At 42.0% G+C, this 20776-nt stretch overlaps 1 protein-coding gene across 4 annotated transcripts in view; it reads left to right on the top strand.

The window, feature by feature from the left end:
• The first annotated feature begins 1632 nt into the window (after positions 1 to 1632).
• Positions 1633 to 20776, top strand: part of dag1 (dystroglycan 1) — a 33067-nt gene continuing 13923 nt past the window's right edge. Inside the window, exon 1 of one of the 4 annotated variants that reach the window (XM_018747141.2) lies at positions 1633 to 1656. The gene's annotated coding sequence lies outside the window, so the exon portion shown is untranslated. Of the gene's footprint in view, positions 1657 to 1974; positions 2504 to 2654; positions 2798 to 17272; positions 17304 to 20776 lie in introns of those variants that run through there. The other 3 variants (XM_018747118.2, XM_018747127.2, XM_018747148.2) reach the window with 3 other exon arrangements.

The following is a 20776-nucleotide window of genomic DNA, read 5'->3' as shown; positions in this document are numbered from 1 at the left end:
TATTGATCTGTATGGTCACCCCATCTTATCCCTCTGAGAGTCCAGTTCATGTCCAGAAATTATTGATTTTTTGAGTACAGACTACAGTAGAGGCCCTCTTTAATATCATCAGGACCCTGGACAGACTGACTTGTAAAAAACAAGGCATTGTTTCAGGTAATTCTGAATAGTCTTTAAGAAGATAAAGCATATGATTTTTGTTGATCCCTGTGGCAGTTATAGTCCTTTAAAGCATAACAACTGTTGCATTTAAACACTAGTTGTAATAATGGGGTGTAAATATGTGTTCTATGCACGCAGAGCTACAGTGGCACCGCAGACAGCATTAGTGCCTTATAGCTTCTCCAGTGTAAGACTGGATGTGGGTTCAGACCCAGATCATTGTTTCGGTAGTTTGTACGTTATCCCTACTGTGCCTCATACTCTATGCTTGTAGGATAGGCTCCGCACCACCACGACCCTTAATTGGACAAGCAGTTGATCATAATGGTTGGACAGATGATTAGCATAGTATTCAGGCATAGCCATGGAACATACAATGCAGTAAGAAAGACAACAGTCTCAGATACTTTATGAAAACAATAAATTCAACCACTTGTAAATACATTGAAGTAGCTCAGCTGAAGAGTTTCTTCTTGTCACGTTGAATTGTCTTTTTGGACAAAGCATTCAAAGATGGAAGAAATTCCATGCCAGCACACCAAAGAAAAAAACAGTTAAAAGAGAAATCTCTGACTTGAGAGACCAGTAAAAATGTAACGTTTTGTCTTTTTACTTGGATCCTGTTAACCAGTCCTCTTAAACTGAAAAATGGAGCACTTTTTACAGTTCATTAAATATTATACAGTGATGGCAAGTGCTAAATGGTAGTAGTAGTAGTGGCACAGCGAGTAGCGCTGCTGTCGCACAACATCTGGGTGGTGCAAGAGAACGTGGGTTCGATCCCTGCTCAGTCTGTGTGGAGTCTGTACGTTCTTCCCATGTCTGCGTGGGTTTCCTCCGGGTGCTCTGGTTTCCTCCCACAGTCCAAAAACATGCTGTTCAGGTTCCCCATAGTGTGTGAGTGACAGAGAGAGTGTGTTCCAGTGATGTATGGATGACTTACCCATTGTAAGTAGTGTACAGTATCTAGCACTGTAAGTCACCTTGGTGAATAAGGTGTGTGGGCTGGTAACACTACATAGAGTTCGTTGGAAGTCACTTGGAGAAGACGAGCGTCCGCTGAAATAAATATGAGTGGTGATAGGGTTAGTACAGTTGTGTTTCAACACATGAAACCTCAGCAAGGGGCACTTTCTTAGAGTTCATTATGAAGCAAAGACCTCTAAAGCAAAACTGCCTGCACATTTTTCCTACATCTTCGTATTCCATGATCCCCCCAACGACTCCCGCCCGGTGGGTCAGTCGAGCTCTTCGCGCAGGGAACAGCCTCCACAGCACGGCGTTCCTAGAAATTTCACCGTGATGGAAGGAAAAAATAAAAATAATGAAATAATAAAAACAAGCCTTTTTTGTTAGATTGTCATGGCAACACGGTCTGGTTAGGGAATCCATTCGGAGGGGCGTAGGATGGGAGGAGGGCAGCGCTGTTAGAAACCCTGCCGAAGAAGGAAGACCATGGCATGGAAATAAAGGAGGAATTTTGGAAAGGACAGGGTAAGTATTTAAAAGGATATCCAATAATAATAATACTAATAATTATAGAATAAGAAAGAGTCGGCTGTCACTGAGTTGGCTCACTACTGGAGCAATTGAATTGCCGAAGGCTGATTAATCTTTTATTTTTACACCCACATCGTCTAGAATGCAAATAAGGCGTCCCCCTGCTTTCTCATGGGTACCTTCGGTGTCAGATACCCTGGTAAAAAAAAAAAAAAAAGAGCAAACTGGCAGGAAGGTGGAGGAAAGTAAAAAAGGGGGAGGAGTGAAGAGACGGGAAAGATAGCCGCCTCTCCTCTCCTTCACTGCAAAATAGGTTATTGGGAAGCGGAGGCACCGAGCTGGCGACACCCGCGCTTGGGAATTATTAAAACACATTCGCGCTGTTATATGTAAAGCTGTTAACTAATCTGGACAACCTTGGCTTTTTAGCAGTTTTTAATGCCGTCATGTGAGTGCCCTTGGTTTTTCGCTTGTTTAGTTTTCTTTTTTTCGCCCCTCGGTCTTTTTCTTTAATTTCCCCCTTCATCACACAGGCTAAGTAGGACTAGTAATCAACCACCGCTGTTCTTCTGACTCCGGCGTTCCTTTGGCGGATCTGTCTGTCGGGGAGCACACTTTAGCTGTGATGTCCCCCGCGGAGAGCGGCTAGTTTTGGCCAAAGCAAGCGCCCCAAATCCAAGCGCTGCTAAGTGTCGGGCCGGCGGCGCTCAGGGTTAGCAGCGTTGCTAACAAGAGGAGAAAACCCAACGGAGGCTCTTTTTGTGATTTTCTTTTTTTTTTTTTCCTCTCGCGTCATTAAATCTGGTGGCGAAAAAGGGAATAAAATCGACAAATACAAACGGTCAGTACTTTTTCATTTGTAATTAACGAGTTGCTCCTGTGTGTCTCCTTGTCTATGTGGCAAGCCAAGGGGCTGTTTCTGCGATCGACTGGTCGAGCCTGTCTCCGCTCTAATCTCTGCCAGTGAAAGTGTTCTATTTGTGGACGGGGTAGAGAAGGGGAGAGAGAGAGAGAGGGAGAGAAGGGGGTCTGCGCCGTGTCGGTGGACCCGAAAGGGGACGAAAAAAAAGCCGAAGGCGAAGCGGGAATGAAGCAGCGTGTGTGGACGCTGAGTGCGGGCATGCCTGGGGTTAGGGTAAGGTTTCATGTCGTGTGTCAGTCAGTGTGCGGTTGATCATTCGATTCGGGCAGAGATTGAGAGAAGGGAAAAAGGGGATGTGTGTGTGTGTGTGTGTGTGTGTGTGTGTCTCTCTCTCTCTCTGCCTCTCTCTCTCTCTCTGCCTGCCTGCGTGTGGGGAGGGGGTCCTTCGCTCTTGGAACAGGTGCATGAGATTTGAGAAGAAACCGTCGCTCTGCGCAGAACTTGCTGTGAGACCGACCGACGAGTTATCGATTGAGGTTCCCTCTGAAAAGCAGCTCGCTGGGATATTAAAACGCGTGTATTCGTTGCGTTTGAGTGCGGTGTAGGGTTTCTGTAGCGTTTCATATTCCGCACAGCCCACCCCCACACCCCCACACCCCCAGCAGTCTCCGGACCGCGCGCATGATGAGAAGCGGCCTTTGTGGAGCCCCGGGCGCGCGGAGCTCCTCAGCTCGCGACTCCCAGTCCAACTCCGCGCCGACTGCTCGCATAGTTTTTCCTTTTCGGTCGATAATATCTGTTATTGTGACTTGGTCTTTCTTAACTCCACGTTTGAAATGTTAGACTTTTTTCTTTTCTTTTTTTTTTTCTTTTTGGTTCTGACTAGGCTTTAGGCTAAGGTACCGGTCGACCCTCAGCACCTTGTGTCTCACAACTTGCACAAGTTAATTTTTAATTTTTTTTTTTTCTGTTAACCTGTGAGGTCACGGGTTTCTCTAGAGTGGCATAACAGCCCTTAAGTTTTTTTTTTTTTGTGTGTGTGTGCATATAAACCGTCCATAGTCCTCGTCGTAGCAAATGAACAACTTCACTGTGTGACTCACTCCTTGTTGGCACATAGCCGCTATGCTACTTCACGTATTTGTATTTAACTAAAGCGAACACACGCACACAGTATCAGTGTTTCATACACACGTATCACGCAGCACACGAGTGGGTGCTTAAGAAAGTGTTATTTTATATTGTTTGCGTCTCATTCGCCATGCATGGAAACGTTAGAGCTGATCTAAAGTCCGAATGTAGTAATATTCCCAGAAATAAATACGGGCTCCAGCGGGACCTTTACGGCTCCGAGTCTGCATTCCTCAGCTTTAGTTATTCCAGATTTTTATGGATAAAATCGCAGAATGTGCGATTGTTGTCGGTGGCGCCTTCTTGCCGAGACTGGTCAGGTTCGTGTTGAAGGTTTTCATCGCCCCGCAACAAGACGAGATTCACACGTTCGTAACGAGGACTAAGTTTCTTTGAGGGGGGTCCGAACAAATCTAAGGGACATTCGTGAGGAGGAGTTGCAAATAAAGTTTTTCCCGGGGATACATACGCTATACACCTTCGAAAAGCTACTGGTTTTTCTTCCATGTGCAGATCTGCGCATACTAGTCGACTAGTTTTGCACATTGGACCCTATGGCAAGTGTGTGTCCCCCCCCCCCCCCCCCCCGACTTGAATTAATTTGCATCTAAACTGCGCGTGCGCTTTTCCACTTTCCTGAGCAGGATTTCTCTGACAAATTATTTTATATATACCTGTGCGTGTGTACTATGTGTGTGTTGTTATATATTCCATCGTGTCACATTTGTTCATTCAAGTAAGTATCAGTAGGGCAGTGGAGTTCTTATCCTGCACATTTTTCTGTATTTTATCAATGGCAATGTCCAGAAGCTGATGGAACAAATCTAATCTTAACACAGCCTAAATATTTATAAACTTTTGTTTTTCTTATTAATGTCTTGTGGAAATACTTTGATATTGTGCAGGAATTACATGGGAGGGCCTGGAGCTCTAAGTTGTATTTCAGTGAGAATTATTGGTTGAAACACATCTGCAGGTGTTCATTTAGCAGACGCCGTTCTCCAGAAGGATGGAAAACTCGGAGTAAACGAAAGTGTTTCACAACAGGCAAAAACTTGATGCAGATGCGCTAAGTGCGTCCGGGTTGTTTAAAACCACTCTTTGCCTTGCCACATATTACACGACTATCTGCGTATAGAATTGAGTCCGATAAGAAATACATAAGCAGTTATAACAGATGCTGTTAGGTCAGGAGAGAAGTGGGTCTGAAAGAAATGTATTTTGAGACCCCTCTTGAAGAAAGGGGTGCAGTAGTTCTGAGGGAGAGAGGCAGCTCATCCTGCCACATGGGAGCCAAAACCAAGAACCTGTGGACTTTTGATTTTGGACCGTCTGTGAGTGGGCCAAATAAGGGCCAGAGCTGGCCGGAGTCGTACAGGGAGCGGTCAGCTGCTGTAGGTATTGGGGTGTAGACCTTTCACAGTCTTGTAGATTGTAACCAGTTTAAACCAGGTTAAAAAAAAAATACTGGAGTGAGACAAGGAGGGGAAATGCATAGGAACACTTTGAAGGTTAAACACAACTTGCCAGTGCATTCCTGATCAACTGGATAGGCCAGAAGACCATACAGGAGGAAGTTGCTGTACTCAAAATAGGATTTCACCATGCCCTGGACTAGGAGCTGTCTGCAGTGTGTTGGAAGATGTCTTTCCAGTTGGAGTGCAGATGACAACAGAATTAGAAAAGCTTAAAAACATTTGTTATAATAAAATGCAAACAACCTACGATCTATAGTTCTTTCAGATGTTTGACCTTTAGCTGCTAGCATCACTCTTATGCTTGTAGTGGTGTTGTGGTCCATGGTGACAATTTTGTGCTGTGAAAATGAAGAAAGTCTTAATGCTTGAAGAGATTAGTTGACTTGGACATTGTATTTTTATTTGTGTAACGTACAATGTGGGTTGGCAGAGGGCAGGCAGCCTTGGCGCCTCTCCTTTGATAGAAAAGTTTAGTGGATGCGCCTTGAGTTGTGTGCAATATTTGGTGGGGCTGGAATGTGGTTCAAAGACCTGTTTCACCATGCTTTCTCCTAGGGAACAAGGGCTACGCTTTGCTTTGATCTCTCATTCAGACAAATCACATTTGCTCGGCTTGGTCTAAGGCCGTGGCTCCCACTTCTCACCCCATCCCACTTCTGTTTTGTAGATCTGTGATCTTTCTTCACAGCTCATTTTGTTGTTATCATTATTTATTAATAAGCCACTGGACTGCTTGATATTGGTTGTATATGGCACTGTTCAGGTTACTATGTTAATTTCAGTATGATTTACTTTCGGTGTCCAGTTTGGCATTGCGAGGAGAGAATAATCCGCTTTTGTTAAATGCAAAGCTGGGAAACATTGTTACTGCAAGACCCTTCCCCCTTTGCCAGTTCGCCAGCAGAAAATGCAGAGATTTGGACAATTGTTGCTGCAGTGCTCTCATTCTGACTTATTAATATTCATGTATTTAATGACACTAGCTTCCCATTTTAATTATTTCCAAGATTGACTGATATATGCAGAACACTCTGCTTCTTGACATTCACACCCCTACCTTATTTTGAAGCATTTAGTGGTTTATTTATATTAGCTGATTTTGTATTCAATATTTCAGAATTGATGGTTTTCAGGAAATGTGTCTTTTTCTGCTTTTACCTTTGCCCTGGCACCTTTAATTCATTTGCACTGATTACTTTTGTGACTAATTCCACATTTGCTTCCGGAAATGATTTTGACTAGAAGTTTTTTCTTCAAACCTTTTTTTAAAAAAAAAAAAAAAACTAATGCAGTAGCTGTCCTCTGCATCAATGGGTAATGCCTGTGACCAGTATATGCTTTCTATTATGAAATGCAAAGCTGTTTCGCATGATTAGATGCGAGATTAGAAAGGACTGCAGATATAAATACCGAGGCCTAGTGTTTTCCTGGACGATGCTGTACATATGGCTCAAACAGCACCTTATTCCTTCATGGGAATGTTTATTTTCCACCACAATTAGCTTTTTTAACATCCTCAGTAATAAGGTGCAGCAGTCTTTGGTCCTTCATTTCTGGACCAAACCAATCTGCACTTCTTGTGTGCTTAAACTTGAACAGTTTTTAAAGCATAATGGTCAGAATGCAGCTGTCTTTCTATAAACCCTACTGATACCAGCTACACTGCATTGTATAACATCATTAACATTCAAAGAGTCCCGGTGCTATTCTTTTATTTTATGTAGCTTTTTTTGTTTTTTTCTTTTTTTTGGCACTTTAAGTTTGAATATTATGATATTCATCTTTACAATGAATACTTTTGGAAAAGTATATTATATGGCTGAAATCGACAGCCGCTTGTACAATTGCCCCTCCTTAAATGGACTGGTCAGCACTCCACTGGACCTAGAATTACCTAGGGGGAGACAGTGACTTTTTTGTTTTAGAAATCATTGCTTCCCTTTTGTTGTTTTTACAAAAAAAAAAAAGAAAAAAACAGTAGTTCTGTAAAACCTTCAGGATCAGTATAGGTTCTGCTACACATTCAAGCAGAAATACAGAAGTGATGCTGGAAGAAAGAGCTAAATCTTTTTTGTAAAGGGCGAGGTGTTGCCCTTCAAAAGCATAAAAATATTATAAAAAACAGACCTTGCTGTGTATGAGTGAAGCACTAAAGCACAACTGTTGAGGCCCAGTGATTTGTCACGGACTGTATAACAACAAATGCCTTGAAAGGCTTACCTACTGTAACATAACATGATCTGAAAGCAAGTGAATACCTTTGTGTTGCCTGCAAATTAATTTTTATACTAATGAACTCATCAAATAAGAGCATGTATGGTGCTTATTTGTGAATTGTAGCAGTTACTCTGAAATACAGCCCTATTAACTGAGTTATGGTGAATTTGTATAGGTGGTAATCCAGAGGTTAAAAAGTATATGGTACTTTCAGATGTTAACATGAATGGTGTGTAACTGTGCTCAACATGTCGTTAACACGTTATTTTTCAGGATGTTAGCAATATAGTCTCATAGCTAATACATTAGGAAAAATGGTATTTCCTCTTGCTTCATTTTCAGTATTTTGGCATATAATGTTTTCCTAAGTTTTATGTTATGGTTCTATATTTGTTCAGTATTTTTGTCCAAATGATCATTAATTCAGTTTTGAAGTTCAATTCTGAAGGCATACAATTTGGGCAAGGATTTCTGCAAATTAGGATAAATCGATTGTATAATTTAAAACTGATTACTGATCAAGACAAATTATTTTTAATTGCTGCCTTGCGGATGGAAAAAAATATATTCTCAGTTGGAAGGGGGTGCAGGGGCTCGTCAAATAATTCTTTGTTGATCATCACCAAGAGTCTCCTCAAAGCACCTCACCGCTGCTGGGAGAAGTTCTTCTGATGGGTGTACAGATTGTGCTTCTATATTTCTGCAGTGGCCAGGAGGCCTTCTTGGACCGTAACTGGGGTCTGACTGCAGGGTGTAATAGCATGGCATTTAGCAAGGGTGTGTTGGCACGGACCAACCTGTCGAGTTATAGATGGCAGCGTGCAGAGTCTGAAAAGGGACCACCTGCAAAAGCTTGTTAATTCATTAGCAAACATTAACGGAGACACAAAAGGTGAATGGCTATGCTGTACAATCCCAGACCAGATACCCTGGTGGCATCTTTTATTTTGCCAGTTGTTGGACTGGTATATTTGCTTGTTCAGAATAAGGTTGTTTAATTTTTTTTAATTGCAAACTTTATTCATGGATGTAGCAGCAGAAGAAAATGGAGCAAACATGTTTCATCTGCACTCATTGGCAAAGCTTGTTAACATAAAGCAAACAGCTTTATTATTCAGAGCTCACGCTTCTCATCGCCAGCTCTTGGTGGATGTTGAGTATCTCAATTAAAATTTCCTGAAATGCCGAGGTGCTTGAGAAGCATTGCTTCAGACGTGGGGGACTGACTGCTTGGCATTAACATAATTATATTTTGTACAAGTTTTCTTCAGACGTGGTATAGATTTCCATTTTAAACTACATGTAGTTAGATGTATAATTCCTTCATCTTTAAATGTTACATGCAGCGGGTGGTGTGAAATATGATATTTCTCACCTGGCTTGTCAAATACATGTTCCTTTCTTCATATTAGCCTTTAATACTAACGCCATCACCCTCAGGATTCAAAATTCTTTATAGAATGTAATCTGTAGACCACAGAAACGTGCTGGAACTGGCCGATGATTCATGCCTGGAACAAAAAGTCTTGTATTGTACGGTATGAAGTAATGGGCTATAGGAGTGCGTGGTACAATTGGCACCACCCATACAGGTGCAATGGGTAATATCTCTGGACCTGACTTTGATAATGACTCGTGTATCAAAGAACTGATTTTTTTGACAGACCCACATAAGTTAGTGTTTCAGTGTTGTTGAAACAAGTGCTTTTGTGCACTCAAATGTCATAGCCACTTTATTTTGCTAATAGAAGAATGAATAAAATTTTTGATGTGACCAGGAACTTGATTAGAAAATAATTTATCTTCCTTGTAAAATAAGTAACTAGAAATGCCTTTTTGCTTAGATTTGTTTAAAAGTGTGTGAAAATTGTAGTATCCTGGGGCATGTTGGTTAGCTATTGACTTTAAGTTCTATGAACTAAGAGGTTAGAAAGAAATGAAACTGTATATGCATCTGCTATTTTATGTGCTTTTCTCGCTTTGTTCTAAAACAAGAAACTAGTATCTTCTTAGGAAATAGTAAAAGATTTACTTACTGTGCAGTTTTTTTTTTTAAAGTGGAATTTAGGTGACATTGCTTAGAATACTTTAACAATGTCTTCTAATTGTAAGATTATGAAATGTCGTCTTGAGGGAAGCCATAAAATGTTCTGTTAACTCTGTGCACCTTGTATTTGGCAAAAATTCTGCGTAATTTCAAGACCATCTCATGTTTACTGCTCTACTACCTGAGAAAAGAGGAAGTCAAGGAGCCTGTGCCACCTGGCTCCAGGTTATGAGAACAAACAGTGAAATTTTTCATTTGGCCACTTACTTCTGAGAGTGTCGAACATGGTAAACAGAAGGCGTCGACATGGGGAGAGGAAGAGCCAGAGACACAGATTGTGGGATTTTCCTTAATACACCAGTGCTACTTCTAACATGTACACGCAGTACTCTGTACAAAGATGCATGATAACTTTCCTTTTGGGATGGAGCGATTGAGTGGGTAAAGCAGGTCCTGGTACATGACATCATCTCTGCAGTGGTGTTGGTATTGACCTGGTGTGCTTGTAAATTCAATACAAAGTATCGTTTCAGGCTTGTTTGTTTACATTACTTTTTAGGAGACACTTTTTTCCAAAGCACTTTCTAGTGAACACTAGATAGTGTTATCAGCCCACACCTTATTCACCCAAGGTGACGTGCACTGCTATACATATACACTACTTACAGTGAGTCATTTGCACACTATGGGTGACTTAGTCACAAGTCCATCTGAACAGCGTGTCTTTGGACTGTGGGAGGAAACCAGAGCACCTGCAATAAACCCACACAGACATGGGCAGAACATGCAAACTCCACACAGACTGAGCAGGGATCAAACTCACATCCTCTCGCACCACCCAGGCACTGTAAGACAGCAGCACGACTTGCTATACCACCGTGGTGCCCCATTTCTTCATTTAGCAGGCACTTTTCTTAAAAAGGACTTACACACACGCACATTTTCGGAACCGCTTGTCCCATACGGGGTCGTGGGGAACCGGAGCCTACCCGGTAACACAGGGCGTAAGGCCGGAGGGGGAGGGGACACGCCCAGGACGGGACGCCAGTCCGCCGCAAGGCACACCAAGCGGGACTCGAACCCCAGACTTACAACTCAGCAAAAAGAAAAGGGCATTGAGATTAAGTTTAATCAGTGGTTCATTTTTGAAGTTGTTAGTGGTTCAAGATTAACAGGTATCGGCACGGTGGCACAGCGAGTAGCGCTGCTGTCTCCCAGCGCCTGAGTGGTGTGAGAGCACGTGGGTTTGATCTCCTTTCAGTCTGTATGGAGTTTGCATATTCTCCCCGTGTCTGTGTGGGTTCTCTCCCACAGTCCAACGACATGCTGTTCAAGTCCACCCGTTGTGTGTGTGTGTGTGTGTGTGTGTGTGTGTGTGTGTGTGTGTGTGTGTGTTTTCCGCTGATGTATGGATGACTTACCCATTGTAAGTAGTGTACAGTATCTAGCAGTGTAAGTCACCTTGGTGAATAAGGTGTGTGAGCTGATAACACTACATAGAGTTCATTGGAACGTGCTTTGGAGAAAAGCATCTGCTAAATAAATGTAAATATATCAACCAACCTTACTGTTTCTTTGTATTATTGTTCCTACAGCAATGAGTAGTGGTTTGAGCTGTGATTTTTACAATCTAAAGACCCAGGTTCAAATTTCTTCTTTTGCCATAGTACCCTTGATCAATGTCCTTACCCTGAAGTGATACAGTAAAAATTATCCAGCTGCGTAGATGGGTGAATCATTGTTTGTAGCTTAGTACGCAAACCTTTGCAATTTGCAGAAAACGGAGCTAAAAGAATAAATAAACACGAAATGGTAAATGTTTTTAATATAGCAGTCGTATATGTATCAGGTACTTTAATATAAAAGTGGATTTTTGGTTCTGTGTTCAATTACAGTACTTGGTTTTTTTTTTTTGTAATATCTGCTTCTCATGCTTTCTCTCAAGCGGGGATTTTGGCCTGTTGAAGCTTGTCTTCTGCTCTTCTGCAGCCCACTCAGTCTCCGGGGGAATTTTAAGCATGAGGGAGGGTTTTCAGTGGCAGCGGCGCTACTCTGCAGTCCCTGAGTTTTTTGTTTTGGTTCGGTTCAGTTGAAGCCAAAGTCTGACAGATGTGTTAATTTGGTATTTTGTTGCGGCATCCTCTGTGAAGCCATCTGGTGTTCACAGAAATCGGTGTTGTTTAGTGGGGTCTGGGTCATGTCCATGGCAAGTCCTCCCCTTTCTTAATTTTGGGCTAAATGGTGCAGCATTTCAAAGGTTATTTCCATCCAATGTATGTAAGAGAAACGAAACAAGGAGGCCAGTTAGCTATTTGCAATTAACTTTTCTTTTAAGGGCAATGACAGTTGCTTGCTTAACGCCTTTTTGCCACGTACGGTCCCTCCTCCTTTACGGTTTCTCACGCACACCCTCTCAGCCCCCATCCTAACTCATCTCAACTTTGGACTTGCTCCTAGACAGCAGAGAAGAGACCAGTGTTCCATTGAGTCAGTTGCCCAGCAGGCTCCGGAGAGGGAAAAGAAAGTAATCTCTCCTCTCTTGTTGTACACGGTGCGCGGTGCCGCTATCCTTCTCCGAGTCGAAGGAGACGTAGTGGGCCGTTGGCTCTCCTCCTTGCCGATTACCGCTCCCTTTTAACAAATTTCTGTGTAACGCTCTTCCTCAGCACTTGCTGCTCACTCCGCTTAGTTGCGTTCATCAGTATGTCGAACATAAGAAAGCCAGGCAGAGCATTTGCACTGCTGCAGATTTAGGCTGTCCCCCAAATCCGCCACCCAGATGCTGTCCCGAAAAAAAAACTTACCCCTTACGCAGCACAAAACTGGCAAAGACGGAACAAAAATACTCCGTGCCTGCGGTTCATTTTTATATATATATTTTTTTTATATATCTTAATAACTGGTGCAGTCTTCCATTCGAGCAGCCTGCTGAAGCGCCTTGGAAGAAAAGGTGCAGGTTTGGCCTACTTAAAAATCCCGTATCGGTGCAATTTATAGAAACGGGGAAAGTAAATACTATGTAAACAAGTTTCTTTCTTACATTGTGATACCCCCAAGGACTAAGATTGTTCTGTCGCGCGAAGAAATATCGTGCGTCTCGTTTGCGTCTTCGGTCATTCTTCATTTTAATGTTATCGTGGAAACAATACGTAACCAAAGCGTTGTCAGGGGGAGTTTGTGCTTGTCGTTTGACCTTGCCAGGACTATTTCTGTCCGGATATGTGGAAGAGAAGGAGGGCCAGGGACTGGGAGGGAAGAGAACAGGCCATGTATTTATAGACCAACTCCCGATAAGAAAGTGAGAGGAGGATTTGCGGTGGTGCCAGGAGACATGGAAATATATCACTTTGTTCATCTGTCTTCTCTCACTGTATGGGCAGGGTATACTTACATTGGCAAAGGGAGGGGGGATAAAAATCCCAAAGGAAATCCTGAAATAATGGGCTCAAGATTGCAGCAGTAGCAGAACAGCAGTAGTTTTGGTGGTGGGAGAGGGGTAGCAGCTGGGTTGAAAAAAAATGCATTAGCCATAAGGGTTGGGTTAGCGGACACTTGTCGGATGGCTCCTGCATGCTGCGGCACATGAGAGGTCCTAGTCTTCCAGCTGTCACTGTCACCCCCCCCCCCGGCTGTCTGTCTGTCTGTCTCCTCCTCTCCAGACACCAGACAGTGTTGGGGCTCGGGCTCGGCATCCGCGACCGCCTTCAGCCAGCGGCGGTTCTGTCTGTCACCTTTTAGTGTCACTGATTATTAAAGTGTGCATTCCATTTATACTTCTTTCGATAAATACTTTAGTCAGTGTGCAAGGAAGTAATAAATTGAAGCAGGGCTATGGGTTCACAGCAGTTTTGACCCATATGGTGTTAAAAGCCATTTGTTTTCCTTCAAACCTTTATTTTCTCTATATTTGCACATGATTAAAAGCAACAGGTCATTTTACACCAAATGTTTCGGGCTATTTGACATTTTTTTTTTTTTTGTAGCCAGATTTGCTGAACTAAAAAAACAAAACATTGTGTTTTCATAAAAGCTTCATGTAGACATTTGTCTGGGGGTAAAATTACCCCGTCATCACAACCAGTTTTTTTTTTTTTTTTTTTTGTACTTTTGTCAAACAAATGTGAAGAGGATGAAATCTGAGCTATACATAACTTGGTTGTGTGATTACTTGTATGACAGCAGACAAAATACCAACGTGAAATACTGATATTTTCTGTCTAAATGCAAATTCTTCTTCACGCTGAATTCTTAGTCCGGAATCGGAAGACCCATGTCAGTCCCGGAAACAATACCCCTGCAAATAAGTGCATTGCAGAGACAAGCAGAGAAGAAATGTACAGATAATTACATTTTACTAAAATTAGATATTGTGCCTACCCACATATTCTAAGGGACTGAAAAATAATTAAACCCCTTTTGTGCCTTATTTTCCTGCCTACCATGTTGCTGTTATATAATTAGAGACTTGAAGAACTGCTGCACGAGAAAATAAAATGGGGCCCAGAAGAGTCTTAACTTGTGGAGAGAAGGAGCTGACGGTGCTCAAGTTACGGGAGTGTCGATCAAAGGGGGTTCGTCTTTAGACCTGCTTGCGTTATTCCACTGGAGGGTCTCCTTCAGTGAGAACTAGGCAGCACAATAACGTGGAGTATAACTGTTCCAAGTCATTGTAGTGTCCTATTGTTGTTGTTCAGAATTTAAATGTGGCATGATTTAACTTTCATGCCTTATCTGTCACAAATTTTCAGATTTTGAAATGTGGCTGCATGTCACTGCTCTCTGGATTTCTCTAGGCTTCCCAGTGGTAAGACGACATTCGCCGTTCTGCAGCACGCAAGACCGTCGGCGAGCTGCAACGGCACAGCGGTTGTAGCTCAGCGGTGCATGTTTTGTGAAGGTCACAGCTTTATGGATATGAAAATGTCAAACAACATCACGATGGTGGAACAAATGGATATATTGAAGATAAATGAGAGCTTATCAAATGATTAATACACTAATGATTTCTAGCGACCAGGAAAGCACTTGTAAGAAGTCATTACACCCTGATTGTTTTGTCTGCTGTGTGGCACAAGCAAAGTGATGAACAACTGACCTTTAACCATTTCTAAATCAGCCCTCACTTATGTCATAGCATCTACTCAATGATTAATATTATTTCCTCTTCCCTTTTTGGCTTTGCATGTGAACTGGTTTTGTGAGGTAATTGGACCCGTGTCTTGGATCTTAGTCCCCCCATTCATCCGGAGGAAGAGTACATTTATTCACTTAGCAGATGCTTTTATCCAAAGTAACGTACAACTTAGTGAAAACAAAAGTTAATTTCTCGGACAGATGTGGATACAGACATGCTTATATGTCCATATCTCCATCTAGATACAGTGACTGGAGCTACTCATTATGCTCAAAGGACCTAGGTTTGAATCCTGCTCCTGCTGTAGTACCCTTGATTAAGGTACTTACTCTTAACTGACACAGTTATTTACCTAGATGTTTATATGGTTAAATCATTGTAAATAGCTTAGTATTCAAACCTAACATCTTAAACCTAATGTCGCTTTGGGACAAAGAAAAAGCATCAGTTAAATGAATGAACCATATGCAACTGTGAATAGATATAAATATATACACACACTTTGTTAGAATAGTTAGCGCAGGATTTGGCAACAATGAAACGGGTCGGACGTTTGTACAAGACGTGGATCGATAGTAAACATATTATAGCACAGCTGCCCCCTCATAGCAACCTGGTGTGAGCACCGTTTTACAACCGTCAGTGCCTTGCTTATATAGCAGGCCACTGGTGATTGAGTTCTCTTTTTCCTCTATTCACCTTCTACTTGAGATGGCTGGTTCTATGCTGCTGGAATTTTTGGTACAAACTTCTCTCTGGCTGATCCAATATTTCCATTCAAATGCTGAGACTCTAATGAAGCCAAATTGATTGTACTTTGGGGGAGGGGGGAAGATGAATTGATAGAGTAGCATGAAGTACAGCGCAGTACTCACTGTCATGGTTTTAGTGGATTTTTTTTTTTTTTGGTGGTTAAAAAGCAAGGTGCAGTATATTAATACTGGAACGGGGGTGGAGGCAAGGTGCAATTGAATTTATTGGTGTGAAGAAAAAAAAAGATTTGAAGTGTTCACTAACACATTGTAATGGAGATTTCAGCAAGTTAACTAGGTGTGAAAGCCACTTTAGTATGTCATTCTTTTCTGGTGTATCTTAAATGGCAGACCCATATTGTAGGCTATTATAGCGTGTAGACTTTTTTTTGAGTAGGAAAAGAAATCTTATCTGTCATTCTCCATACATGAAGGAGAATCTGCACATGGGTTCCTGTGTTACCCTTTAAAAAGAGCAGGAATCATTAATTTTCACATCTCTATTGTTCTCAAAATGAGGTCGTTTAAACATCCGTTGTTACGTGGAGGCTTGAAATCCTTGATGGGTTCTAGGAACCAGGGCCGAAGCCCTGTTATCTGGCTGAGCTTCGAGTAAACCCAGGGCCTTATGTGGAATAACAGGTTTTAGCCCTTATTTAATGCGTTGCACTATGAACGGCTAGTCTTTTTAAGACTGGTAACAAACAAAGCCTGGCTTGGAAGATGAGACGAAACAGATAACTGTTGAAAAATCTGGGGTGCCTTCTCAAAATGCAATTTAAAGAAGCGACTGTACTAAAATGCTGTGCTCAAAGAACTCCAGAAGCAATGGCAGCAATCAAATAAACTGTTGTGATTTCAAATGCTTCAAAAATAATAAACAAGCTACAGATGTAATCTTGTTTTTGAGTGTTAAAGTCAGTGTTAAAGTTGGAAAGCCTTTGTTAGAAAGCTGACCAGCATTTTTCACTGGCCACTTTATTCATAGTCTCCTGACAGAGCAAAAACTAGCACTTAATTCACAATAGTGTTGTTCTAAATCCTCCCCTTCTCCTCCCATAGAATTGACCCTGTCGCTCCCAGTTATTCAAAGTTGCTTTGACATGCAACATTTCCTAGTGTTTGAAGGTGAATAACGATGGCAATTTTGCATAAGCTGCATGCTGTGCTTGGAAATACATGGATTTCTTTGTAAGCAAAGAAATTTTGCAATAAGACACTATGGGCATATTACTGAAGACCTAAGGATTTCAAGCACTTGTTGCTATGAAACAAAAAAAAAAAAAAAAAAGGCAGGCATTCATCTGATGCTTTGGAACTTGGAGCCCTGTGGAATAACTCCTGTGAGTTTTAAGTTGTACTCAAATTTGTCTACGTTTGAAATCTGCAGTACAAACTCATCAGTAGAACTAAAGAAGGGCATTTGGCAGGATTTTTTAAAATAAATATTAAACGAACACTTTACAGCATTTAAAACACAACATGTAGACCTTGTAACATCATTTCATGTAGATTTAGCTTGTGTGAGAGTATTTCAGTTGTAATTTTTATTCTTTCTGACTTCATTTATCCATTCTCTTTTTTAGTTACTGACATTACAGATGTCACGGCAAGTCTTTTTTTGGGTGGTGATCTGTCATGTGCTCTCCTGTCCTGCCAGCCTTCTCTAAATAAGAATGGGACTGTTTTAGTACATGTCAATCCTCTTGTGCGAGTCCTCTGCAGTTTCCATTTTTAGCCATATCAGTCATGTCGACGGGAGCTAAAACGGGCAGCCCGTCATTGACCGGGGCGTAGAAGGTAGGTTGCCGCTCATAGGCCGGCCGGAGAGTTACCCTGGACCGGATGTCCGGCAGGCTGCTCACGGGTTAATGTGCTCTCGGCTTCAGAGCGCATTGGAGCGAAGCTGTGAATCTCCCAGGCCGTTGCACCAGGTCCATTCCACTTGCCAAAATAAGAGCACAACAACAACCCCAGACTAATGTCCGTGTCAGAAGCCATCTGCTGGCTCACTTTGTGGGTAAGTTAATGTTGACAAAAGAAGTATCCCATAAACTTTACTACTAACAGTAAATAGCTGATATGGCAGTGACTGGATCACTGCAGTGTATATCCCCATGTTGCAACAAAATGACCTTAGTCGTTTTCTGTTAGGGGGAAAAACAAGCCACTCTGGTGCTGTTGGCATTAGTAAATAGCAGTGGAAAAACTGGGCAGGTTTTCAAGCAGTTAGTTTGTGGTGAGGTACCATGTCTTCAGTGGGGGTGCGGTGGCGCAGTGGGTTGGTCCAGGCCCTGCTCTTCGGTGGGTCGGGGTTCGAGTCCCTCTTGGGGTGCCTTGCGGCGAACTGGCGTCCCGTCCGGGGTGCGTTCCCTCCCCCTCCGGCCTTACGCCCTGTGTGCCGGGTTAGGCTCTGGTGCCCCGTGTGGGGCGAGTGGTTCGGACGGACGGACCGACCATGTCCTTGTCACTGGTTAGGAACCATTAAACCACTGTGTGTGTGTTTGTGTGTTTGGGCTGCAGTCTGGTAGTATTTCAACTACCTGATGACTTTGACTCACCACCACTCCCCCAGCTTTAGTAATATTTTTAAAGTGCACTTTTAAGTGTTTTATGTGTCACGGTGTCATATTAAGCCAAGAATTGTTGTAAAGCACTTATTAGAAATAATTTTAAAAGGACTATGTCTGACAGTATTTTATGTAATGAATATGGGATAGTTTCAGTGGAATATCTCTATTTATATTTGAATATTTTTTTTTTTTTTTTTTTTTTTTTTTTTTTTTTTTCATTTAATGTGAATTCAATGAGGATAGATCGCATACCACTAGATCTGCTCTGCGTCCAAAAACCCAAGTTACACGTTGAATTTAGCCATGGCTCTCACTGGTAGAGAGTAAGTATGTAAAATAAACAGCTTAGAGTGTAGGTGAGACGTACTCTTTGTTCTTTTTGTGTTTGGCAACGGTCGAGGTGCAGCATTCCAGGCGAGCTTCGCCTGCGCTGCTGTTAAGCTTGGGAAGCCAGGCAATGAATGGCAGGCAGCAGTTTACTCTGGAGGAGACGGAGATGAGCTCTCTTAGTGAAAGTAGCCGTATCAACATGTATTTGTCCTGTGAAAGCTTTGTTTAAATTCATTTTTAAAACCCGCTTACTTAAGTGGTAGGCTGCGTCTGCCCGAATGGCAGCGTGCTCGTTTCCTAAAGCCCGGTACACACCAGGCTGTCTTTGTCTCAGTCTCGGTGTGCATTTAACTTTGAAAATCGTGTTGGTTTACATGCCAGTGCCCTTTCAGTCTACCCTTTGTGGGAGACCTGATGCAAACTGCGATAGGGCCACTGCTGGCATGCTTTGCTTTTAGGATGAATTATTCAGGTTGAAAGCTTGCTGTTGGTTTGCATATAGGCCTCCTACCCATTTATCTAGTATGTGCAAGGTGCACGCTTTGCTGTGATTATTTGACTGTCGTCGTCAGAGCGTGTTAATATTAGTAATACAAAGTATACTGGCTCCCTACGTTTTGAACATCTGGGTTACCATTGCTCGAATATAGATACTTTTGTAGTTTGTTTGGATTTAATTTTTTTTCCCCCCTTCTGAAAATTTCAGTCTGTGGGGCAGCAAATGCAACCTGTGTTTATCAGCCAAGCCTATAGATGGCAATGAAATGCACCCGGATCGCGAGTTTTTGAGTCCCTTCATTGAACTCACTCCCACAATATGTACATTTCTAGTGTTCTGTAGTGTTGTTGATGTCAACGTGACCAGTTATGCTCGTGTTTAAGGGGTGAGTTTCTTGACCATGCGTCGAATAGGAGTTAGTGGAGATAACACATCTTTGATTTAAGGAGTAAATGTAAAATATTAAAATAGTCTTTTTTTTTTTCTTTTAATTGTAGCTACACTGAATGGTTTTAGTGAACACAACCTGTAAATAAATAGATGTACATCTGTTACTAAATTATTATTCGTTATGACTTTGTGGGAAAAATCAGCTTTGGATTTACAAGCAAAGTAAGCTAGACTTCTAGTCCCACCTGAAGTTGAACAACCAGTATAGTGGTAAGTAGCAATTAAAAAAAAAAAAAAAAATATTACAATATAGCTTATAAATAGAATTTTTATTCTGTCATTTTATGCAAGCTTTTCTTTCATAACCTTATCCAAATCTTTGAAATCCATTAATAATCAACAGGTCAGTGTAAATAGAGCCACTTTACAGCATGGGACACCATTAGTATTTTACTGTAGACTTTATATTACATACAAAAAAATTCTGAAGCAAGTGTAACCTAAGTTTTTCTTGTGTGTGGTTATGTTATGTTTTATGTGTTTATGAAGCAGGTGATAACACTTGGATTTGGTTTCTGAGGAGAACTATTGATTTATAAAGAGGGATTTTGAACTTTGTTTCTCAGCAGATTGTGTTACATCCATACTTTAACTCCAAAAAATTGAAATGCCAGTAGGGTAAAGCAGCACAGTGTTCTGGCAAAAAGAAATAGTGGCCCATTAGACTACAAGACAGATGAATATTCTTACTTTAATCACAGCGAGCTGTACCCACTTAAAATTAACTTTGAGTGTACCAACTCGGTATGTATTCTGCTTGCTGAGATTGCGTCGCTATAAAAGTGAATTATCAAAGTAAACTGAGTAATATGGTTGTAAAAAAAAAAAAAAAAACTCTTACAGAGGACCCTTTGCCTTGAGCTGGGCTTTTTTTTTTTTTTTTTTTTTTTTTTTTTTTTAAAATCAAAAGATGGATGTTAAGGAAATCTTAAAGCAGCTCCTTCAAAATATAACAAGATAATCTTGCTGCACATTTCGGTGCAGAAGAACTTGGTCCAAAGCAAGATGAGCGCCTTCTGAATACTAGGCAGCTTGAGTTCTTTATTCTGTCCATTTCCCTTTGCTGCAAAGTGTACATATCTGAACTTCATACACAGCAAATTATTTTCTCCTCCATAAAAGCAAAGGATTTAAGGCTGCGGTAATTGTCCATCTGAGTGAAAATACCGAGCCATCTCCTCACGCGTTCAACGAGTGAAAAATTACAAAGCTGCAAGCCGCTTATCCTCCTCTGATTGCGGCGATGTAGACCGCAGCCCATCCAATTAACGTTAAGCTCAGCACATCTTGTTGTGCGGAAATTTACCCCCCTCCCCACGTGAAAACAAGTAACAAGTGTGAAATCTTCGGCACCTGGTGTTTACCCTTCACCAGCTGGTGTGAGGAGTGCCGCGGGAGCGCCGTACTAAGAGCGGGATGGCTTCTGCGGGATCGGGCCGAACTGTTCCCACGACCCGGCCGAGACCTCCGACGCATAGAGGCCCCGACCCTCGCTTCTGTCGGTTAACCTTCATTTAGCAGCTTACGCTTTGTGAGTTGGCACGGTTGTTAGGCCTTAGCACGACTGAAAGGTGATGTCCGTGCAGGGTTTTGGCCCACCACGTGAAGCTCTCCCCAGGCAGCCTCTGCTCACCGTGGCAA

The sequence above is a fragment of the Scleropages formosus genome, chromosome 22 (genome assembly GCF_900964775.1).
Source record: "Scleropages formosus chromosome 22, fSclFor1.1, whole genome shotgun sequence".
NCBI lineage: Eukaryota > Metazoa > Chordata > Actinopteri > Osteoglossiformes > Osteoglossidae > Scleropages > Scleropages formosus.
Note: the sequence above shows the minus strand (reverse complement) of the source record. Positions and strands in the feature narration are given on the sequence as shown.